We start from the raw sequence: 23,201 nt of genomic DNA, 5'->3' as shown, positions 1-23,201 counted from the left end.
ACACTGGAATAGTCACATTAGGTTACAATGGAAGTTCTTAAAACTTTTTTCTCTCAGGTCACCTTTATACTTTTAAAAATTAACAAGAATCCTCTTCCCTCACAAAAAAAAGCTTCTGCTTAAGTGGATGATCTCTTTCTATGAGTATTTTATTAGGTATTAAACTGAGGGACTTTTAAATCACAAGAATAGACAAGTACATATTCCATTCCTTATCAGAACAATGACGTCAATTGTCATTTAGCCTCTAGAAAACTCTACTGCATATTTACAAGACAGAAAGAATGAAAAGAGTGAAAAAGACAAATGAGATCTTAATATTAGCATGAAAATAATTTTGATTTAACAGTCACCATAAAAGGTCTTAGATTCCCTAGACCATACTTTAAGAATTTCTCAGTTTCAGAATGGAGAAGATGGCAGAAGAATAAATACAGAGAGCCAGAATATGCCTGATTTTACTGAAGGCCAAGCTAGCGATTTTAAAACAGAAAAATATTAAAGATTTTTATACAAAGCAATCACTTGGTGGTGAGCTGACTTTATAAGGATTCATTCAGAAAGACAGAAATGGGTACAGAGGTATGGGAAGGCAATCTAGAGTCTAGTTAGAAACCTATAAAATAATTTACCTGGGGCAAGTAATTAGTACATGGGGACAGTGCTGGAAGAAAGAAGAAAACAAAAGCATCTTAAAGGAGCTACAGAAGTTACCAAAAACATCAAGAGATAATGTAGATGGTATAGTTTTAGACAGCCATGCTGCCCAAAGCAATATGCAGATTCAGTGTAATCCCTATCAAAATTACAAAGGTATTTTTCACATAAATATAACAAACAATCCAATATTTGTATGGAACCACAAAAGACCTTGAATAGCCAAAGCAACCTTCAGAAAAAAGAACAAAGCTGGAGACATCATGCCCCCTGATTTCAAACTATATTACAAAGCTACAGTAATTAAAACAGTATGGTATTGGCATAGACACATAGGTCACTGGAAGTAAACAGAGAGCCTAGAAATAAACCCATACATATATGGCCAACTAATTTATGACAAAGGAGCCAAGAATATACAATGAGGAAAGGGCAGCCTCTTCAATAAATGGTGCTGGGAATATTGAACAGCCACATGCAAAAGAATGAAACTAAACCAACATCTTCTACCATACATAAAAATTAACTCAGAATGGATTAAAGGCTTGAATGTAAGACCTGAAACCATAAAACTCCTAGAAGAAAATGTAAGCAGTAAGCTCCTTGACATAGTTCTTGGTCTTTATTTTTTCAATCTGACACCAAAAGCAAAAGCAACAAAGGCAAAAAAAAAAAAAAAAAAAAAAAAGTGGAACCACATCAAACTGAAAAGTTCCTGCATAGCAAAGGAAACCAACAACAAAATGAAAAGGAAACATACCAAATGGAAGAAAATAATTGCAAATCATATATCTGATAAGGAGCTAATATCCAAAATATACAAAGAACTCATATAACTCAAAAGCAAAAAAAAAAATTTGATATCAAAAATGGTCAGAAGATCTGAATAGACATTTTTTCCAAAGAACACATACAGATGGCCAACAGGTACATGAAAAAATGTTCAGCATCATTAATCATCAGGGAAATGCAAATCAAAACCACAATGTGATATCACCTCACACAAGTGTTGGCAATGATATGGAGAAAAGGGAATCCTTATACACTGTTAATGAGAATGTAAATTGGTTCAACCACTGTGGAAAAGAGTATGGAGGTTCCTCAAAAAATTAAAAATAGAACCATATTATCCAGCAATTCCAATTCTAGGTATTTATCGAAGAAAATGAAAACACTAGTTCGAAAAGATATATGCACTCCATATCCACTGCAGCAATATATACAATAGCCAAGATATGGAAACAACCTAAGTGTCCACAGATGAATGAATGGATAAAGAAATTGTGGTATATAGACACTATGGAATATTACTCAGCCATAAAAAATGAAATCTTGCCATTTGTGAAAACATGGATAGACTTTGAGGGTATTATGCTTAGTGAAATAAGGCAGACATAGAAGGACAAATATTATATGATCTCTCTTCTATGTGAATCTTAAAAACAAGCAAACAAACAAAAATCCAAACTCAGACACAGATAACAGATTGGTGGTTGCAAAAGGCAGGGGTGGAAGGTGGGAAAAATGGGTAAACTGTTTTTTCAGTTTAAATAAGTTGAATTTGGGCTTCCCTGGTGGCGCAGTGGTTGAGAGTCTGCCTGCCGATGCAGGGGACACGTGTTCGTGCCCCGGTACGGGAAGATCCCACATGCCGCGAAGCGGCTAGGCCCGTGAGCCATGGCCGCTGAGCCTGCGCGTCCAGAGCCTGTGCTCCACAACGGGAGAGGCCACAACAGTGAGAGGCCCACGTACAGCAAAAAAAAAAAAAAAAAAAAAGTTGAATTTATAAGAAAGCACACATAATAAATGTCAATATTAATGAATATTTTGATAAAAGGAATGAAACTAATGATTTCCTAATTTAGTTACAACTTTTGCTCTCTTTTTAAAAAGTCAAATTTTTCTTACTATTTCACAGACTCCCTACGTAAATTTAATAGAGATCAAGAATTGATCAATTTGAAAACCACTTATATTGTTCAATTACTTCTAAAATAGTAGGTAGGAAATCTGCAATTACTTTATGACTCAGTCTTCAAATATTACTTTAAAAAAAACAGGGAAGAGAAAACGACAGAGAATGAAACCCCAGGATTCCAACTGGAATGCTAATAAGATAGTTTCTCAGGGGGACAACAAATAAAGGTTTATACTAGATCCACATTATCCAATATAGGTAGCCTGTACCCACATGTGATTATTTAAATTTATTAAAATAAAATTTAAAATTCAGTTATTTAATGGCATTAACCAGAGTTCAAATGTTCAATGACCATGTGCGGCTAGTAGCAACCACACTGAATAATGTAATATTGAACACTTCCATCATAACAGTAAGTTCTATTGGACATAGAGATGCCCTAGATGCATTTATTAGAAGGGTGAAATAATGCATTATATAGTAGTTTGTTACTGTGTATTTACTAGGCATCAGACAGTGTACTAAATAAACACTTCACAATGATTGCATTCAGTCCTCGCAATGATCTTTTGAGATAGGTTCTATTATATTTCCATTTTACAAATGACAAAACAGATTAAGAGAGACAAATAACCTGTTTCAGATCACTCTGTAGCGGAGAAAAGATTGAACCCCGGGACTTTCTGACCCCAAGGACAGAAAATGAGGAAAAAGAATAATCTTTTGAAAGTGATAATATCCTGGTAATTTGAAGATAAATTGTATTTACTTTGGATAATCAGAATACTATGAAATACACGAGAGTAACTAGAGTAGAAATACACAAGAGTAACTAGAGTGGAAGTAACTAGAGAGTAACTAGAGTAGAGTAACTAGAGTAACTAGAGAGTAACTAGAGTGGTAATTTGAAGATAAATCGTATTTACTTTGGATAATCAGAATACTATGAAATACACGAGAGTAACTAGAGTGGAAGGCTATGTGAACAAATATAATTTATATTTAATGGAAATAAAATATCTATGTAACATTAAAGTACCAACTTGAAACGTTTTAAATTAGAAAGTGTTAAAAGTTATCACAGCAATTTTAACTCACCCACCTTACTTGTGAGTCCCAATCAGGTGGGAAAGTTATTATTGCCATGGAAACCACCATAATACTACTACTTTACACTTATGTAACACCTTTCATCTGATGAGCTCAAAGAGACTTATAACATTAATTAATAGTTCTTTTATTGAAAGTGCATCAAAATTTAGCTAATAGCATACAACAACAATTGCAGATCAAACAAAAGGAAACTTCATTGCTCTCTAACGGATTCACATAGATTATACACCATCTCCTACTATTCAAAAAGAAAGACAGACAGTAATCTTACACAGATATTCACCTTCTTGTTTCTTCTACCAAGCTGAAAACCATCTCCTATTGTTTTATTGTCAAAAATATGCAGCTCTTCTTCCACCCACTCTTTAATTTCTTTCTTCGTGTGTTCAGCTAATTGCCTGGGAATGTCTTTTAAAATGCCATTACACAAACTAACCTGTGCAGCTCTAACCACTAAGTATTCACAAGTACAAATCTTGTTCTTTCTTTAAAAGATATATGACCTCATTTTAAATTAGGAGGAATAAAACTAAAATTTGAAGGTTTTGGGGTATGTAATTAAAAGTCTGAAAACTAAAAATAAAAAATCCTTAGCTGTTCATAGTGATTTTTGTTCTTAAGCTATTAAAAATAAAGCAAATATTTGTTTCAACATTCTAAAAATATATAATAATACTAAGCTAGAAAATTTAGGTCAGTGAAATGGTCTGTTTAGCATAGTATTTTGTTTTTAATAGAGTTGTTAAAGGATATTTTATATGATTACAAGTTCTTAGATGATTTTATGAAGTTTGCTTCAAAGGTAAAGGTAACAACAACAACAACAAAAAGTAAAGGTAACTTGCCTCCATTAACTAACTAGGATCTGCCACTTACAAACGTAGGCAAACAGCTTTAGAACCTGTTTATATTCCACAAGACCATCCCTGATTCAAAAGAGTGGAGAAATAGACTTTTCATGGGAGAAGTTTTCAGGTCACATGGTAAAAAGACATTCATTCAAGAATGGGAGGAACCTGTGGCCATTATTTTGTAACTTACCTTAAATGGAACTCTTTCTAAGATGGATTATGTTCAGACTTTTAATAAATGATAATTCAGGATCTGCTGACTCAAGATTATTGTTTGGAAAATCCAGCAATAACAAGGCCATCATTTTACAATTCAGCACTTTAAGCATCGTCCTTTTTCTCAATGTCAGGTTTCCAGCTATTATCAAACTGCTCCTGCCTTAATGATCCTATCCTTTTCTTCCCTAGTAATCCTATTCTCCCAACATATACAAATTTAACTTGGTTTTCCTGGTGAAAACTTGTTTTATGACTGAGAAACCATACAGCACAAAAGCTGTTCATATCCTCTAAATGAAGGCTGAATTAAGAATTTAGTAGGTACCACCGAGACTCAAACATCTTTCTCTGGTTACTATTATGTTCTGGCTATATCTTTCATTCCTAGTCAAAAAAATCACTTTATATTAAGGTGAGATGAAGAATTCCTCTAGAGATTTTTTCTTAACCTCAGAAACCAAATCTGTTTTAAAATGTTAGGTCACTGAATATGATTGATCCCAAACAGAATTTTTTAAATGGCCTGTTTTGGTGTAAACAGCTTTAATATATCTTGGGATAATTATTCTTTTTGTGAATGAGTTTGCCTAAAATACTTGTTAAACAGCTGTTGAGTTTTGAACTCTGTTGCTGTTCATCAATAACTTTTCACGCTCATTTGTATTCTTCCAGTTATTCTACTTCTACTGTTCATCGGGTGAAATGGTCATCAAAATGTAATAAGTTGATCGAAGAGTCTCAGGTATTACTTTAGAATAGGCTTATTCCTTTTTGTGAAAGACGCATCTGTATTTGACTTTGTAAAACAATAAATTCAGGAAAAACCCAACTGGGACCTCTAATATACTCCTCTACAATATATGAATTTTATACTAAATAAGACTATAATATTCTCCCCTTCAAATGGAAGCCACATTCCCATAGGAAATAAGATACTAAACTATTAATAGCTTAGCCAGGCTTTCTCTGCCTACTACGGAACCACAGACTTCATCACAGTCTAAGCACTGTAAAACAATACAGTTTATATTCATATAAGTAAAACTCTCTAGGTGTTCTTCAGCTAGTCTACGACTCAATGTTTCTGATGTTTTTAAGACAGAAAACTTCTTCACATTCAACCTGAGAAAAAGACAATGTCAAACTCCACTTAAAAGTCAAAAAATATTGTCATAAGCACTGCCATAAGGTTTGTAATATTTTAAAATGTTATGGCAGGAAACTGAATAGTTATGATAAGTAAAACTACTGACAGCTTCTTTTTTTAATTTTGGAATGTGCACATTGACACTGTCTTTTTTGCTATCTTGAGATCCTTTCTTTCATTGCCTCATACAGTTCTGGTATATTTGGGCCATTATAGAACTCCAATACCAGCCTATGCAACTGCTGTTTCCCTATGCTCACTCTTAAAGAAATCGTTCTATAATACTGTATTTCTTTGTCAACAGATAATTGGCATAATTGGTCAATCCCTGGCCTTCTGTTCCTGCTTTGTATAAGGACATTAACTGATCATAAAATATCCACCAATCCACCAATAAGATGACTAAGACACATAAGACTCCAGCAAATTCTATTGTTTCTACCTTGAAAAAGCAAGCTCTTGAATTACCATCCACCACTACCTCTACTACTACCATCTAGGTCCAAGCCACCATTATCTCTAATCTGGATTATTATGTTCGCTTCCCAAATAGTCTTTTTTTTTTTCTCTCTCTTGCCCCTATTGACTACGCTGAACACAGCAACTGATGTGATGGTATTAACGCAAAAGCTAAATCATGTTTCAAAACGCCTCTTCTCCAATTGAAACAACAACTTTCGTTTTAAGGGGTTAAAAACCAAAGCACTTGCAATTGTCTAGAAATTCTCATAGGGTTTGGCTCTTCTCTTTCTCTGCCTTCATTTCCTACCACTCTTGTTTCTCTTATGCACTGGGCTCTAGCCATGCGGGCCTCCTTGTTGTTCTTTAAGCATAAAAAGCATGCTCCTACCTAAGGGAATCTGTTCTTGCTACTCTACTTCCCTGGAATATTTTTTCCCAAGATATCAGCGTATCTGGTTGGCTCACTTCCCTCATGACTCTGCTCAAACGTGACTCTATTAGAAGATCTTCTTTGGTTACTCCATATATAATGGTAAATACCACTCTTCTCCAACCCAGGCACTCCTTTCCCCCCCGATCCCATATTACTATCTGACATCCTACACAAATACATAAGTCACATATTTAGCAGGGACTTTGTCTTGTTCACTGCTGTATCCCCAGTGGCAAGAAGAGTGCCTGGAACACAATAAATATTTTTGAGTGATGAACTGGATAAAGTTTGAATCCATCCTGTTTCAGCTGTTGGACTTTGGAAAAAACATTTAGCCCCTCTGTGGCTCAGTTTACTCACTGTAAATTGGAAATGTTAATAATAAGTAATAATAATAATATCAGCCCTGTTTAGCTGTTGTGAGGATAAAAACAGTTAATACATATAACATGCTTAGAACATTGCCTGGCCCAAAATAAGTGTTACATTAAGTTTTAGCTACTGCTAATTTTCATAAGTGTATAAAGTCAAATCCACATAGCTGTAGTCTTTACTGGGGACAAGGATAGACTTGAAAAATAAGCTGATTCAATATTTTCCTTCTTTTATCCTTATATTTTTGTTGATATTTATTTTAAAAACCCACTTGTAACTAACAGTAAGCTGAAACTCACATGTTCTGAATTAAATGGCAACAGATTTTCCAGGCACAAAGAAACTATAATCTGAATGACCATGCATTGACTTTTCTTTCAGTTTTAATTTATTTTTATCCCAGGTACTTCCAAAAGTTTTAAGATAGACTCTTCATTCTTTCACTCCTTCCAACTATTATTATATCTCCTACATGCTAGGCACTATACAATGATTGGAAAGCCAAGATATCCCTCTATTCTCAAAGAGCTTCTAGCCTAGGAGTGAACTGAAAACATGGAAAACAAGTAAAACATCAATTGCAATGGGTACCATGTTAGAATCATGGTCAGTGGGCATGAGACCACCATTCATTCTGGGACTCAGGAAAGGTTTGTCAAGGAGGAGGCAAGGTGCCAGTGAGAAGAATACTGCTGAACAGAAGTGTGACTCACTCAGGCAGTAGCAAAAGGGATGGAGAGGAGAGGGAGGTGATACAAGAAGTTTTAAAGAAATAGAATAAATAAGACTTTGTCACTAACTGGGCATGTGGAAATAAAAGAAAAACAAAGACAGCTTAGCACGCATATGTCTGACTTGGGCAGATGATGTTGCCATTCCCAAGACAAGCATCAGAAGAGAAGAAGATCTGGGGTAAAAGATGATGGATTACCACTTTTACCAGGTTGAATTTTACATGTCTGTGAGATATTAAGGTATAAGAGATATGTTGGTAGACAATGAGATACTCTGATGGAGAGCTTTTTAAAAAGTTCTGGATTATAAATATAGATTTGCAAGTTTCTGAAATATAATCAGAGATAAAATAAGTATACTAAGAACAAAACCATATTACATAGAATATATGGAAGAAAACGATATCTCAAATCCTGTTTGAGCAAAGCTGTAGCTTTAGAATTTTGAAAGGAGTTTATCATGAGATTATTTTATAAAACACAGTGATCAATAAAAAGAAGATAACCTTGAAGACAACGTTACACAAAAATTACACGATTCCAAATGTGCCTTTCAACAACACATGGAAAAAGCCATGTGTGAAATACTCGAGTTCTGAAAAGACAGAACACACGATATGGTACAGTACACCATAATTTTAAAAAATAAAGTGTGGATAGCTTACTGAAAGTGTAATTAACATATCTACTGCACCTTACCTCTCAAGTATCTGGTACCTCCGTCTACCTTTACAAAGTTACCTAATTATGAAGACAATTCATTCAACAAGGGTTCTAAAAGAAATCTTGCAAAAAGCACAAGTTTTAGGAGTAAGACAAGAATTTGAGTCCTGGCCTTGATGCTTATTAGCTGTGTGACCTGAATCCCTGATACTTAGAACTATGTCTAGTTATAAGGGCTCAATAAATATTTCTTAAATAAATTAAATGAATGAGTTAGGACTTCTTTGAACATTAGTTTCTTTAAACATAAAATGGACCTACTGGGGCTTCCCTGGTGGCACAGTGGTTAAGAATCTGCCTGCCAATGCAGGGGACATGGGCTCGAGCCCTGGTCCGGGAAGATCCCACATGCCGCGGAGCAACTAAGCCCGTGCGCCATAACTATTAACCCTGCGCTCTACAGCCTGAGAGCCACAACTGCTGAGCCAGCATGCCACAATTACTGAAGCCATGTGCCTAGAGCCTGTGCTCTGCAACAAGAGAAGCCACTGTAATGAGAAGCCTGCACACCACAATGAAGCCCCTGCTTGCTGCAACTAGAGAAAGCCTGTGTGCAGCAATGAAGACCCAATGCAGCCAAAAATAAATAAATTAATTAAATTTAAAAATACTTTAAAATAAAATGGACCCATTAACTCATAAACCCCCAAATTCTTTAAGTTGTAGTAAAGTATAAATAACATATATAAAGCCCTGTAAAGTATCTGGACAATAAATTAATAAATTGTGTTTCTCTTTATGTTACCTTGACTTTTTTTTTTTTTTTTTCCCTCTATGCGGGCCTCTCACTGTTGTGGCCTCTCCCATTGCGGAGCACAGGCTCCAGACACGCAAGCTCAGCGGCCATGGCTCACGGGCCCAGCGAATCCGCGGCATGTGGGATCTTCCTGGACTGGGGCACGAACCCGTGTCCCCTGCATCGGCAGGCGGACTCTCAACCACTGTGCCACCAGGGAAGCCCTCCTTGACTTTTTTTAATGGTTTAAAGATGACACCTGAAGAAGAATCTAGGTGTGCTTTAAAAAATGGAGAAGTACATTACTAAATGGAATAAGCCCAAGATTTTAAGATTGCTAAGGATAAGATCCTTTCTTGTTCACTACTTTACCCCTAGTATAAAGAGTCAATAAATTTTTGTTAAGTAAGTTGATTAAAAGATGCTTTGAAGACAAGTCTCACTTAAAGTGGTAATGTAGCTTGACTGGAAAAAAAAAGCTTGTTTAACTTGAAGGATATACTTTGTAGTCAGTGGAAGCAACTTTGGCTTCTACTGTCTATTATTTCAAATCCATCATGTCACTGTACCTGTGTAGATATGTTCAATGAATCTTCAAACCATCTTTACACCTTTTTTAATGCCAGAGGGCAATCACTTTTATATTCTGCCTGTGAATAGCTCATATATGTGTTCTTGACTCATTCTTACAGTTCTTCTACAATAACCCTTTAGCACAGTTTTGTCCCAACGTGTTTCCGAATATGAAAATGAAATACTTCTACAGTGAGAGAAAAAAAAAAAGTTTAGAATGTTAAACGCTTTTTTCCTGCGTCCTTTTTAATAGAATAAATCTCATACACTAATAAAACTTTTAAGTGTATAAATATTATTCACCTATATATTTGTAGGTCATTTTATAAAGAAACAGAAAATCTTTCAGTTACAAAACTCATGTGGCAGATTCAGTGTTATAAATAATATGCATTTTTATTTGTAAGATGAATTAGTTTGAAAAAGCAGTGAGGAAACTACTAAAATGTCAAGTAAATGAACCATCGGGAGACAACAGTCATATTTTAAGTGTCAAAAAAAAAGCTATGGTTAACCATTATTGTCCCTCTATTTCTTTTATGTAACATTGGCTATTGGATATGTTTGGCTGGGTTTATGGATATTCACAGCTTCTTCAACTCTAAAAGTTTTTAGAGGACAGGAAGAAAACATCAACATATTTCATACATGCTGAAATTGCCAGCTCTTCCATGGAAAATTGCTCATGTATTTCCTGCACTCCTTTTTATAAAGAGGTATGAACACAGTATCCATATATTCATTCACTCACTCTCCAAATATTTGAGCCCAAATGATGTTCAAGGCACTGTGGAATTCACTTTGCAGAGTGAAAGAAAACAGGAAGGCAATGTTAATGTCAGAGTAGAAATAAAGGCAAGGAAACAAACTAGACCAAGAGGGTAAATAAAAGGTACATTCCGTAATGAAAAAATAATGATCATGAACCTTTATAAAATGAATAAAATAGAATGTATGTATATGGAAAACTGTCAGAAATGCAAAGAACAAATGACAGAAACACAAGGTTTTAGGAAGATTTTAACGTGCCTGTTTATCAGCTGTATTAGCATGAATAAAATCAAATGTATTAGCATGAGTAAAAATATTTGATAAATAGAAATAAGAGTAAAAGGTATAACAGAATTGAATTTATGTGTATGCACGTATATATAATCTGTAACAAAAGTCCTGTCCCTTATGGAATATACTACACTGACTAGCATTCATACTTTTATAATATTGACCATATCATAGGACACTGAGAAAATTTCAACAAATTTCAAAAACTATATTGCATGGGCCAAATATATATATACCACAGGAAAAAAAAAAAAAAAAGAAAATTGCTCAACCAGTTGAAAATTTTATTTTCCTAAATAATTTGGGGGCGTAAAAGGAAAGCAGAACGGTTCAGCCATCAGGAGCCTAAGGAAACATAATAACTAAATTTAGTGTGTTATTCTGGATGCGGTATCCAGAAAAATTACATTAGGCAAAAACTAAGGAAATATGTATAAAATATAAACTTTAGCTAATAATAATATATCAATATTAGTTCATGAATTGTGACAAATATACCATAGTAATATCATACAATAATAATAGGGGAAATTGAGTGTGTGGGGGGTTAGGGGGTATACAGAAACTATCTGTACAATTTCTCTATTTTTCAGTCAACTTAAAACAAAAAGTTTATTTCGAAAAGGAAATCAGGTGAGTTAGAACATAATGGAAATGAAAATGTTATGCATGAAACTTCCTAGAAACAGAAAATACCATTGCTATATTGAAAATGTTCTAGAGACTAAGAAAGGATGGCATATGGCCTAATTTATTATATGGAAAAAAACCTAAATACTGAAATTTGTCAATTATCCTCTCTCACCACCTCCTGCAAAAACAAACACAAAAGGCTCTTTATCCTGGTCTAGAAGGTCACACTTCATCTGTTTCATGGACTCCTCCTGCCTCACTAAACAGTTACCTCGGCCTTCTTATGGTGGTCCAAACATATCAAAAGAGCTTAATCTTTCCTCAGAACTTCTCTTTCACACACACACAGAGAAATTTCGAAGAAAAGAAGGAATAAATAATAAAACAGAACATTATTTTCTGTAGGTCCTTAGCAACACAACCTGGAAAGGGAAAGGAACTACTACTATTACTTTTATACAATATAATTTTTATTTGTAAATCTGAAGAGAATACACTGACAAAAACTTAGAACAAATATAAGATCAGTAGGTAGTAAGATAAACATATAAAGTCCTACAGCTTTTCTGAAAGCCAACAATTGGTTCAAAAACATAATGCAAAAAAGGTCCCAATCTTAACAACAACCTCCTCCTTACATTAAAAAAAAATACTCTCCCACTCCCACTCCAGGCACTAGCCAGAGCATGAAGGTGACCTATTGGACACACAAAGATGTTCAGGGTAATCACCCTGGTCGCTTATTTCAAACCTACACCTGCTTTAATCTGGTTTCTGTCCTGCCCCTGATTTGGAGCTCTGTCCCGCTTTACTATCCCTCTCCTTTCCCTTATACCTCACCTTCGTTTTTGTTTTCTCAAATGCTTTTATCATCAGTGTGTTGGGCTATCTCCTTCTAGTTTTGAATGTTTCACTGGGTGATGATGAACACCTTGAAACTAAACCCTTAGTCCTAGCCCCAGCCAGCACATACCTGGCCCACCTAACCCCTGAAGAAATCAAAGAATCACTACAGTGTGGTATAGATAAATATAAAAAGGACTGGCATAACGCCCAGCCAATAATAGAATGTGCCTGACAAAAGTTAGTGGAATCTCAATCTGAATGACTTTCAAATTTCTGTACCCAGAACAGGATTCTCTTCTGAGTTTGACACCTGCAGTTTTACATAGGTGCTGGATATTCCCATCTAGGAGTCCTATCAGAACCACAAACTTGACAAGTCCAAGGTCAATTGTATTAGGCAGTACGTTTCTACTTATAAGTAGAAGAAACCAGCTTGAGCTAGTTTAAGTACACAAGAGGACTTAATTATAGGAATTCAGAAACAGAAACGTAGCCACTCCTCAAGAAGTATGAGAGCAGAGAGTATGTTCCCTCTCTCTTTTCCTGTCTGTTTCTCCTTGCACATCTGCTTCAATCTTCTTACTAAAGAGTAACTTTCTAGCAAGGTTATCAGTCCACAAAGTAAGTGGATTAAAGTATTAAAGGAGACTGTCAGCTCTCAAACGCACACTGTAAGGAAGGGTCCCAGTTATAAACATATTGACCCTGCTTGTGCCAATCTTAAATTCTGGAAGCTGACCTCTAGTCCAATCAAAAATGGCCATGGGGATAGGGTCAAATTATAAATTTGACTTAAGATGCCACCTCTGTAGAAGTGAGGGTGTGTGGGTGACAGGGGCAAATTATAGAAGGGATTGTGAGCTGAGCAGACATCCTAATCGGTATACGGTGCCTAATCCCAAACTAAATCCCAAACTAAATGTTTGTATCTTAAACTAAACTACCCATCCCAAACTACTTCTCAAATTTTATTAATAAACCTTTCAGTTTTTTCTGGTAACCTAGGTTTAAATATCTTTCCTATCAGGGAAATCATCTTTCATATCTTTCATTGTTCCTTCCAACCAACGACCTACAGAGGCTGGAATTTTCAAGTTACCTCCTTTCACCCTCATCCCCACTGCCCTGATTCCAGGATAGCTCCATTGTTTCTTCATCTAAATTTCTCCAATAGTCTTACAAAAGGTTCTCCTGACTCCATACTTTCTCTCCTCCACGACTGAAGCTTCGTGGGTCGAGAACAAGCTAAAAGATAGTACTGGAGAGCCACACAGGAGCCAAGTCACCTATGAATTTGTGTAAATTGGAATAAGGACATTGTGTGTTGTATTAAATACACTGGGAGGCCACTGGAAGATTTCAGGCATGGGAGTGATTTTAGTTGTGGGGAAGAATGGAAGCAGGGAGGGCAGTACTGACATTAACACTGGTAGCCTGGATTGGGCAGACAGTAATGGAGGGCATCTAATTATGTCATTCCCTATTTTAAGTCCTGTAATGGGTTCCCATTACCTACAGAATAAAATAAAAATTTGAACATGGCTCCAAATCTCCTTTTTCAGTTTCATTTCCTATCATGCCACTCTATATCATGCCCAACATTATAACCACACTAGATTTCTCATAAGCCTTGAGCTCACCATGTATTTTCACACATTTTTAGATGTGTGTTCACAACATTAACATAGCCTACAATGCCTTTCTCAACATTTTATGGCAGTAAAAATCCCACTCATATCAAGGCCAATACCTCTGTCACACCATCTGTGGAGCTTTCCACTACTCTGTCCAATAGAATTAGTTCTTTAGCCTTCTGTAATCCCATAGCTTTGTATACATCTTAAGGGCAGTATTTTTAACATAGTAATAATTTGCATAGTTAATCCTTTACCTAGTTTGATTTTGGCTCCTTGAGGGGAGAAAGTAAGTATTATTCATCATCAGTAACCTGCCTGGCATACTTACAGTAGATATTCAAAAAATCTTTTACTCAATGAACATATGGAACAAAAATAAAGGACTATAAACATCTTTTCTTCCTAAATTAGAATGAAAGCTCTTAGAAGGCAGAGAATATCTTATATGTGTATTACTTTTGTATTTAAGTTAGTAAAAGTGGACATAAGAAATACTTGGTTGTAGTAATAAAATATAAAAATTGAATTTGTTATCAACTCTATTCTATGATGAAAAGACAACCATTTGTGTCATCAGAATACCATAAATGCATTAGAAATTCAAGGAGAATTAATTCCAGATTCATGGATCACATTTTATCTAATTTCCATTACTTATTAACAAAATCATAAAATCCTATGGAAGGAGTTAAAAAGGTCCAATCTAGAAATATCTGGAATCTTTATATGATTAATGAAAAAACCTAAGAATTGCCAATAACTTGCAGAAGAAAAATCAATAAGCATCTTAAGTATTAAATGTAGAAATAAGACAAATACTGAAGTGGTGTTAACAGTGATATAAATAGTCATGCAACAAATCTGTCTAGAAAATCCTGAATCATCAGTTATCCAAATAAAATTTAAAGAAAAAAGATCAACTTTAAAGAAAGTGGAAATGAATAAGCTCAGTCTAAAAGTCATTACTCCCTGGGAAGAGCAGTTTAAACTTTGAAAGAAGGCTGTTTTTAAATAACTCTTTTTAGTAATATTTATAACAAAATTAGGTATAGTTCTGAGAGCTATCATGTAAACAATTTTCTTCTCTAACTAGAATAATAAATGATTAAAACAATTCCCATAACAACCCCTCATATAACGATGCATACAATACCCATGAAATAAATAATATGTTTTAAAAGAAACAAACAAAATATAATGAAACAATGCATGGTTTTTATATTTTGAAGAAAATTCTCAAGGAAAAGACATTTCAGAGTGTGTATCCACATTTTGTGAGTTTATTATTCTATTGATGAAAAGTTTGTACTTATAAAATGCAAATATTTCAGTACATGATATGAAACAAATATGAAGCAAATATAGTAAAATATGACTAATATAAGGAAATGAATGTACTTTAGAATTTGAAGGGAAGTTATTTGTAATCATAGGCTATACAGAAATGAAGTAGAGGTTTCCTACAAAAAAAAGTGAAACATATAATTCTTCTCAGTACTATTGTTTCCTTTCCTTTGCTTCTACAGAAACAAGGAAGACAATACATCTTTTAGCATTTACTAAGGTAATAAATAGGACAATCCCAACACTGATCATGTGAATATTTCATGAAGGAGGCTTGAGTATGGTAAAAGATTAAATGCTGCATCTGTCTTCATACTAGATCGTTCTTTGAAGGTGAACAGTTGTTCTAAGCTCTTGCCTATTTTTGGCAAAACACACGTAAAGTACATTTTGTTTTCCAAATCAGGCATGCCATATACAGACATAGACAGACACAAAAAGTTCCACGTGAATGTCACAAAATGCAGAATATGTTTTAAATAAAACTTTTTACTTATTCCAGACCTTAGAACCCCATGCAGAAGAATGGTTCCTTGTAGAAGACTTCTGTAGAGATCTTTTCTTTTTTTTCTTTAACTTTTTTTTTTTTTTTTTACTTCTGAAACCAAAATGCTCATGTAACTATGGTAATATGATGAAATCTTTTAATTATTTTATTTATGCTTTTTTTGGCTGAGTAGGCAATCTCAGTTCCTGAAATTCCCGCTAGCATTTTACATTCACTGGTGTGGCACTGGGTGATGAAGACGGGGTCTAAAAGCAGCTGTCTTCCACCCACATTTCAACATAACCAAATACTCAGTTTCTTCTGCAGATGCTTTTTCCTAAACCAGTGTATATCAAAACCGACTGCCACCACATTTAATACATGAACATTTCCTACCAAAACAAATAAAAATACTATATATGCATAAGACACATAAAAAGGGAAGAGGAGCTCACAAAAGTTTTTGACATGACGCAAAACCTTTAACACAAATTTGCAGGGACTTACAAAAACTAGCAATAAAAAAACCCTGGTATCTACACATTTACTGCTTGAAACTCATGACATCTGTCCTTATGATAAAAGACGTCTCAAAGAAATTATTTGTTCTAATGCAAAATATTTTGCTACATTCCAAAGAAATATCTGGCTGAATTAGTAACAATATAATATGGCAATGTATTTACTAGATGTTAACACTTTTGAATGATAAAACAAATGAAATAGATGGAACTCCAAAAATATAGAACTTGATTCTCCCTCACTTTTAAAAAGTAAACAAAGAGCTGCTGTAATACTGTTTCATTTGTGATAGTAGATTAATCAGTCAATTCACCTAACCATTAGGAAATAGCCACTAAGTACTAATTTTTGCCTGCATTTTTACAGAGTTAAAAGTTTGAAAACCTGCATTTTGGACCATAAATACTAAGTTTCTAAGGAATGCTATAAGACGATTTTTTAGAGCTTTTTTTTTTTTTTTTTTTTTTTGCGCTACACGGGCCTTTCACTGGTGTGGCCTCTCCCATTGCGGAGCACAGGCTCCGGAGGCGCAGGCTCAGCGGCCATGGCTCACGGGCCCAGCCGTTCCGCGGCATGTGGGATCTTCCCGGACCGGGGCACGAACCCGTGTCCCCTGCATCGGCAGGCAGACTCTCAACCACTGCGCCACCAGGGAAGCCCGAGAGCAGTTTTAAGGTACAGAGATTTCTCATATGCTCCCTATCCCCACACATGTATAGTCTCAACCATTATCAACACTCCAAACCAGAGTGGTATATTTGTTACAATAAAGGAACCTACATTGACACATCATTATCATGCGGAATCCACAGTTTACATTAGGGTTAGCTTACACTGTTGTTCATTCTAAGAGTTTGGACAAATTTATAATAGCATGTATCTGTTATAGTATCAGACAGAGCAGTTACACTGCCCTAAAAATCCTCTATGTTCTGCCTATTCATCTCTCTCCCCCCACCAACCCCTGGTAATCACTAATCTTTTTAACTGTCTTCATGGTTTTACCTTTCCAGATCGTCATATAGTTGGAATCATATAGTTTACAGCCTTTTAAGATTGATTTCTTTTACTTAGTATAATGCATTTAAGTTTCTTTCATGTCTCTCATGGCTTGAGAGCTCATTTCTTTTTAGCACTAATATTCCATCGATTGGATATACCACAGTTTATTTATCCACTTATCAAAAAAAAGACATCTTGATTGCTTCCAAGTTTGAGCAATTATGAATGACACTTCCAAAAACATTTGTGTGCAAGTTTCTGTGCGGACATAAGTTTTCAACTCTTTTGGGTAAATACCAAAGAGAGCAATTTTTGGATCAAATGGTAAGTGTTATGTTTAGTATTGTGAGAAACCACCAAACTCTCTTTCAAAGTGGCTGTACCACTTCGCATTCCCAATAGCAATGAATGAGAGTTCAGCTTCTCCCTATCCTCATCAGCAGTTGGTGTTAGGACCACTTGTAGTGGTCCTAATAAGTTTGTAGTAGTATCTTTGTTTTAATTTGCATTTCCCTGATGACATTGCTGTGGGGCATTTTTTCATGCCATCTTCACTGGTGAGGTGTCTGTTAAGGTCTTTGGCCCACTTTTTAATTAGGCTCTTTGTTTTCATATTGTTGAGTTTTAAGGGTTCTTTATATGTTTTGGATAATAGTCCTTTCATCAGATATGTACTTGCAAGTCTGTGGCTTCTCTTTTCATTCTCTTGACAGTGTCTTTTATAGAGGAGAAAACTGTAATTTAAATTAATTCCAGCTTATCAATTCTTTCTTTCACAAATCATGCCTTTGGTTTTACATCTAAGAAGTCATTGTCAAACATATGGTCATTTAGATTTTCTCTGATGTTACTTTCTAGCTTTATAGTTTTATATTTTACATTTAGGTCTGTGATCCATTTTGAATTAAATTTTGTGAAGGATGTAAGAACTGTGTCTAGATGCACTTTTTTCTGACTGTGCATGTCCAGTTGTTCCAACACCATTTGCTGAAAAGACTATTTTTTCTCCACTCAATTGCCTTTGCTCCTTGTCAAAATCAGTTGACTATATTTATATGGGCCAATTTCTGGGCTCTCTCTTCTGTTCCATTAATCGATTCCCCTATTCTTTTGGCAATACCACAACGTCTTCATTACTGCAGCTTTACTGTAGTAAATCTTGTAGTCGGGTAGTGTCAGTCCTCCAAATTTGTTTTCAATATTGTGTTGACTATTCTGGATCTTTTGCCTCTCTACATAAACTTTAGAATCAGTTTGTCAATATCCACAAAATAACTTGCTGTGGTGTGTGATTGTGCACTGAATCTATGGATACATTTGGGAAGAACTGACATCTGACAGTGTACTGAGTCTTCTTATCCGTGAACATGCAACACCTCTCCATTTATTCAGTTCTTTGATTAACTTCATCAAAGTTTTGTAGATTTCCTCATATAGAACCTATACCTATCTTGTTAGATTTATACCTAAGTATTTCATTTGTGGGGTTCTAATATATATGGTATTGTGGTTTTTAATTTCAAATTCCATGTGTTCACTGCTTGTATATAAGAATGCAATTAACATTTGTATATTAACCTTGTATCCTGCAACCTTGCTTTTAATTGTTCATTAGTTCTACGGGTTTTTTTAAGAAATTTATTCAGATATTCTATATAGATGATCATGTCATCTGCAAACAAAAAAGTTCTATTTCCTCCTTCCCAGTCTATATATCTTTCATTTCCTCTTCTTGTTTTATTGCATGATCTAGGACTTCCAGCACAATGTTGAAAAGGAATGATGTCAGAAGTAACATCCTTGCCTTGTTCCTGACCCTAAATGGGAAAGCTTTTAGCTTCTCACCATTAAGTATAATGTTACCTCTATGTTTTTTATAAATATTCTTTATCAAGATGAGGAAGTTCTTTTCTTATTGAGAGTTTTTATGATGAGCGGATGTTGGATTTTTCATGCTTTTTCATCTACTGATAGGATCATGTGATTTTTCTTCTTTAGCTTGTTGATGTGATGGACTACATTGACTGATTTTCAAATGGTGAAACAGCCTGGTAGGCCTGGGGTAAATCCCACTTGGTCATGGTAAATAATTCTTTTCATACACTGATGGATACAATTTGCTAATCTTATGTGAGGACTTTTACACATATGTTCATGAGAAATACTGGTCTGTACTTTTCTTTTCCTGCAATATCTTTGTCTGCTTTTGTACTAGGTAATGGTGGCCTCATAGAGCAATTTGGGAAGTATTCCTTATGCTTCTATCTTGTGAAAAAAATTATAGAGAATTGGCATAATTTCCTCCTTAAATGTTTGATGTAATGTAACTAGCAAATCCACCTAGGCCAGGTGTTTTTTTTTTTAAGGTTATTAATTATGGATAAAAGGTATTCAATAGACACAGGCTTATTTAGAAATTCTCATTTTGTTCATGTACTGTTTTTCTGCGCTCAATGAGCATCTTTAAGAAGGTTATTTTGAATACTCTGTCAGGTCATTCGTATGCCTCCATTTCTTTAGGGTTGGTTTATGGAGATGTAGTTTGTTGCTTTGATTGGGCCATTTCCCCCTGTTTCTTAATGTTCTTTGTAACTTTGTACTGATATCTGTGCGTTTGGGGAAAAAAACTATATCTCCCAGTCTTTAATGACTGGTTTCATATAGGGAAATCACCCATCAGCCCAGCCAAAGATTCTGGGAACCTTTCAAACCTGTTTTGTGGATATATCTTCTCTGCACTTGTGCCTACTAAGATTCCTAGAGGGATTTGCCAGTTTCCTTTTCTTCAGCAGGTTGTAATCTCTTGCTCCCTCTGGTGTCTGTCCGCTATACTGTGGGTCCTCAAGCAGCAGCATGCTGCCCAGCTCTTTTTTGTTCTCAGCAGCCTGTAGGCATCAAGAGTACGCCAGGTCGACCTAGAAGGGTGGGATAGGGAGGGTGGGAGGGAGACGCAAGAGGAAGGAGATATGGGGATATATGTATATGTATAGCTGATTCACTTTGTTATAAAGCAGAAACACACGACTCTAAAGCAATTATATTCCAATAAAGATGTCAAAAAACAAAACAAAACTAAAAAAACAGTATGCCAGGTCGCATCAGGACCCTGAATTGAGCTCGTCAGAAACTAATGCCTCAGACAGTCCCCTGAAAAGCTAGTACATTGGGCATATGCTCCACTCTTCTTTTTTTCTCTTAAGGGAGGGGCCCCAAAGCTGTATGGGCTTTCTGGAGCAGCAATATGGTGCCCAGTTCTTTTTTGTTGTCAGCTAGGATATGCCTTGTCCCATCAGCACTCTAATACAAGTGAGACGGAAGCTAGTCCATCAGGCAGCCCTCCCACACCTGTGAAAAGTCAGAATGCTGCATGCATGGTCCAGTCTTTTCCTCGCCAGGGAAAGCCTGGGAGCTGGGTGTTTCCCCCTGACCACAGCTGTGCCAAGGGTAGCAGCTACGTTGAGAGACACCACAAATTTCCCACCAGCTGCGCTGAAGCTGGTTTTATCCTTACTCAGGGTGCAGGAAACTTTTAAGTGGTTTCTGGATTTCTCGTCAAGGGAATTAGTCCATATACTGCTGTTCAATCTGGGTTTCTGGGCAAGGAAGGAGGGTCAGGGTCTTCCTGTTCTGCCATCTTGCTTATTACTTCATTCCAATCATGCTTTTGAATGTCTTTACCTTAGCAACAACTAGAAGGTGTGGTTTTAAGGGTTTTTTTTTAAATTTCACATTTTATTTCATATTTAGTTTCACAAGACGACCTAATTTCATAACAATAACTCACATGGATCAAAATGGAAATGCATCTTTATCTGTTTACTAAATCACGGTATTATTTTCCAAACTCCTTCATCTGTTATAAAAGAGGGAGCCAGAGATTACAAGCTGCTGAAAAAAAGGAAACTGGCAAATCCCTCTAATTAGGAATCTTAGTAGGCACAAGTCTACCCACAGAAAAGGTCTGAAAGGCTCCCAGAATCTTGGGCCAGGCTGATGGGTGATTTCTCTGTATGAAACCAGTCAGTATATAAACATTTCATTTAGTAAATTTTCATATTCCCTACAGTCAGTTGTTTTTGCAAACTGACTGGAACCTTTACATTTTTGACAAACGGCTTCAAAGCTCATGAAAACATTTCATTTTGTAGGTTTTAAAAATAGATTAGAAAAGCTATTTCCAAATGTTTTAAGTGTACAAATGTGAGAGTTTTTGATATGTGACACAATACTGTTTTCAGCAAAAAGAAAGCATTATAAATAATGATGAAACATTTCCAAAATCCATTTTCAGAATTCTCTTGCCATAGAATAAGTTTCTTTCAAGTTTTTTCCTTACTCATTAATTCAATCAAAATTTAGAAATAAAGTAAGCTGAGACAAATTAGAGACATCTGTAGTTTCATCCAATTATATGGCAAACTTCTTATGACAGGGAGAACAAGAGATTTCCCAGAGGCTATGCGTTTTGTCTTTCACTATTAAGAATCACAAAGGGGACTTTTATTTATCATTGTGTTTAGTGAAATTTTGTAAAATACTTGGTTGAGTATCAACTGAATCTGAACTGCTGAAGAAAATGGGATTTGGCTTCATGTTCTGGATGTCTAGTTCTAAACATGCCATATAACTTATAATAGGTTCACAGTACCTACTATTTCGAGGCACAATAGGTACATATTTAATGATAGTGGAAGTAAATCTTTATTTCAAATAGTCTTTCTAATAATCAAATATTTTTGGATGACTTCTTGTCAGAGTTGTTTAGATTGTTTTAAAACTAGTTTTGTTAATGGCAAAGGGCTAAGAGTAGAAGTAGTAGCTCTTTTCTTCTTGCTGTTTGCCGGTTGACATTACTATTATTTTCACACTACAATTACTTTAAGTCACTTATTTCACAGGTAAAACAAAATTAAACATTCCAAAAAATCCGCTTAATCAGATATCATCTAAGTGTAATGAGCTAAACAGTGAAGGTACCACAATTAAACTCTGTGCCTCATGGGATACCTTCTCTCTTCTTCAAGATAGCTCTTGAAACTAAAAGGACATGTGACAATCTAACCAAGGCACTAACTGAGTACAACAGTCTCAATCTATAGAGTAAGACTACTAAGGCTTAAAGTTTACTTTTCTTTTATTAAAGCTGAAACAAAATTAAAATGCAGAAAAAGTCTCGGTATGTCATTCCAACAACACTCAAAGATACTCTTGCGCATCCCACTCTGGAGACTACACAGTGGCATAATCTGAAACTTATCTGATTTGGTCACATGAGCAGATAGTATTGTACTACAGATGGTCCCTGACTTAAGATGGTTCGACTTACAATTTTTTGACTTTACAATGGTGTGAAAACAATATGCATTCCATAGAAACCGTACTTCAAATTTTGAAATTTGGTCTTTTCCCAGGCTAGTGATATGTGGTATGATACTCTCTTGGGATACTGGGCAGTGGCAGCAAGCTGTAGCTCCCAGTCAGCCACGTGATCATGAGGGTAAACAACCCAGCCACTTACAACCATTTTGCATCCATACAACCATTCTGGTTTTCACTTTCAGTACAGTATTCAATAAACTACATGAGATATCCAACGTGCTATTATAAAATAGGCTTTGTGTTACATGACTATGCCCAACTGCAAGCTAGGCTAAGCTATGATGTTTGGTATGTTAGGTGTATTAAATACATTTCCGACATACAATATTTTCAACCCAGGGATGG

General features: G+C 35.4%; 1 protein-coding gene across 14 annotated transcripts in view; it reads right to left on the bottom strand.

The window, feature by feature from the left end:
• Nucleotides 1-23,201, bottom strand: part of FOXP2 (forkhead box P2) — a 531,942-nt gene that overhangs the window by 377,898 nt on the left and 130,843 nt on the right. The window contains exon 1 of one of the 14 annotated variants that reach the window (XM_079931104.1): nucleotides 20,189-20,297. The exons of the other annotated variants lie outside the window; for them this stretch is intronic. The gene's annotated coding sequence lies outside the window, so the exon portion shown is untranslated. Of the gene's footprint in view, nucleotides 1-20,188; nucleotides 20,298-23,201 lie in introns of those variants that run through there. 14 annotated transcript variants of the gene reach the window in all.

Source organism: Stenella coeruleoalba, assembly GCF_951394435.1.
Source record: "Stenella coeruleoalba genome assembly, chromosome: 9".
Classification (NCBI taxonomy): domain Eukaryota; kingdom Metazoa; phylum Chordata; class Mammalia; order Artiodactyla; family Delphinidae; genus Stenella; species Stenella coeruleoalba.
Note: the sequence above shows the minus strand (reverse complement) of the source record. Positions and strands in the feature narration are given on the sequence as shown.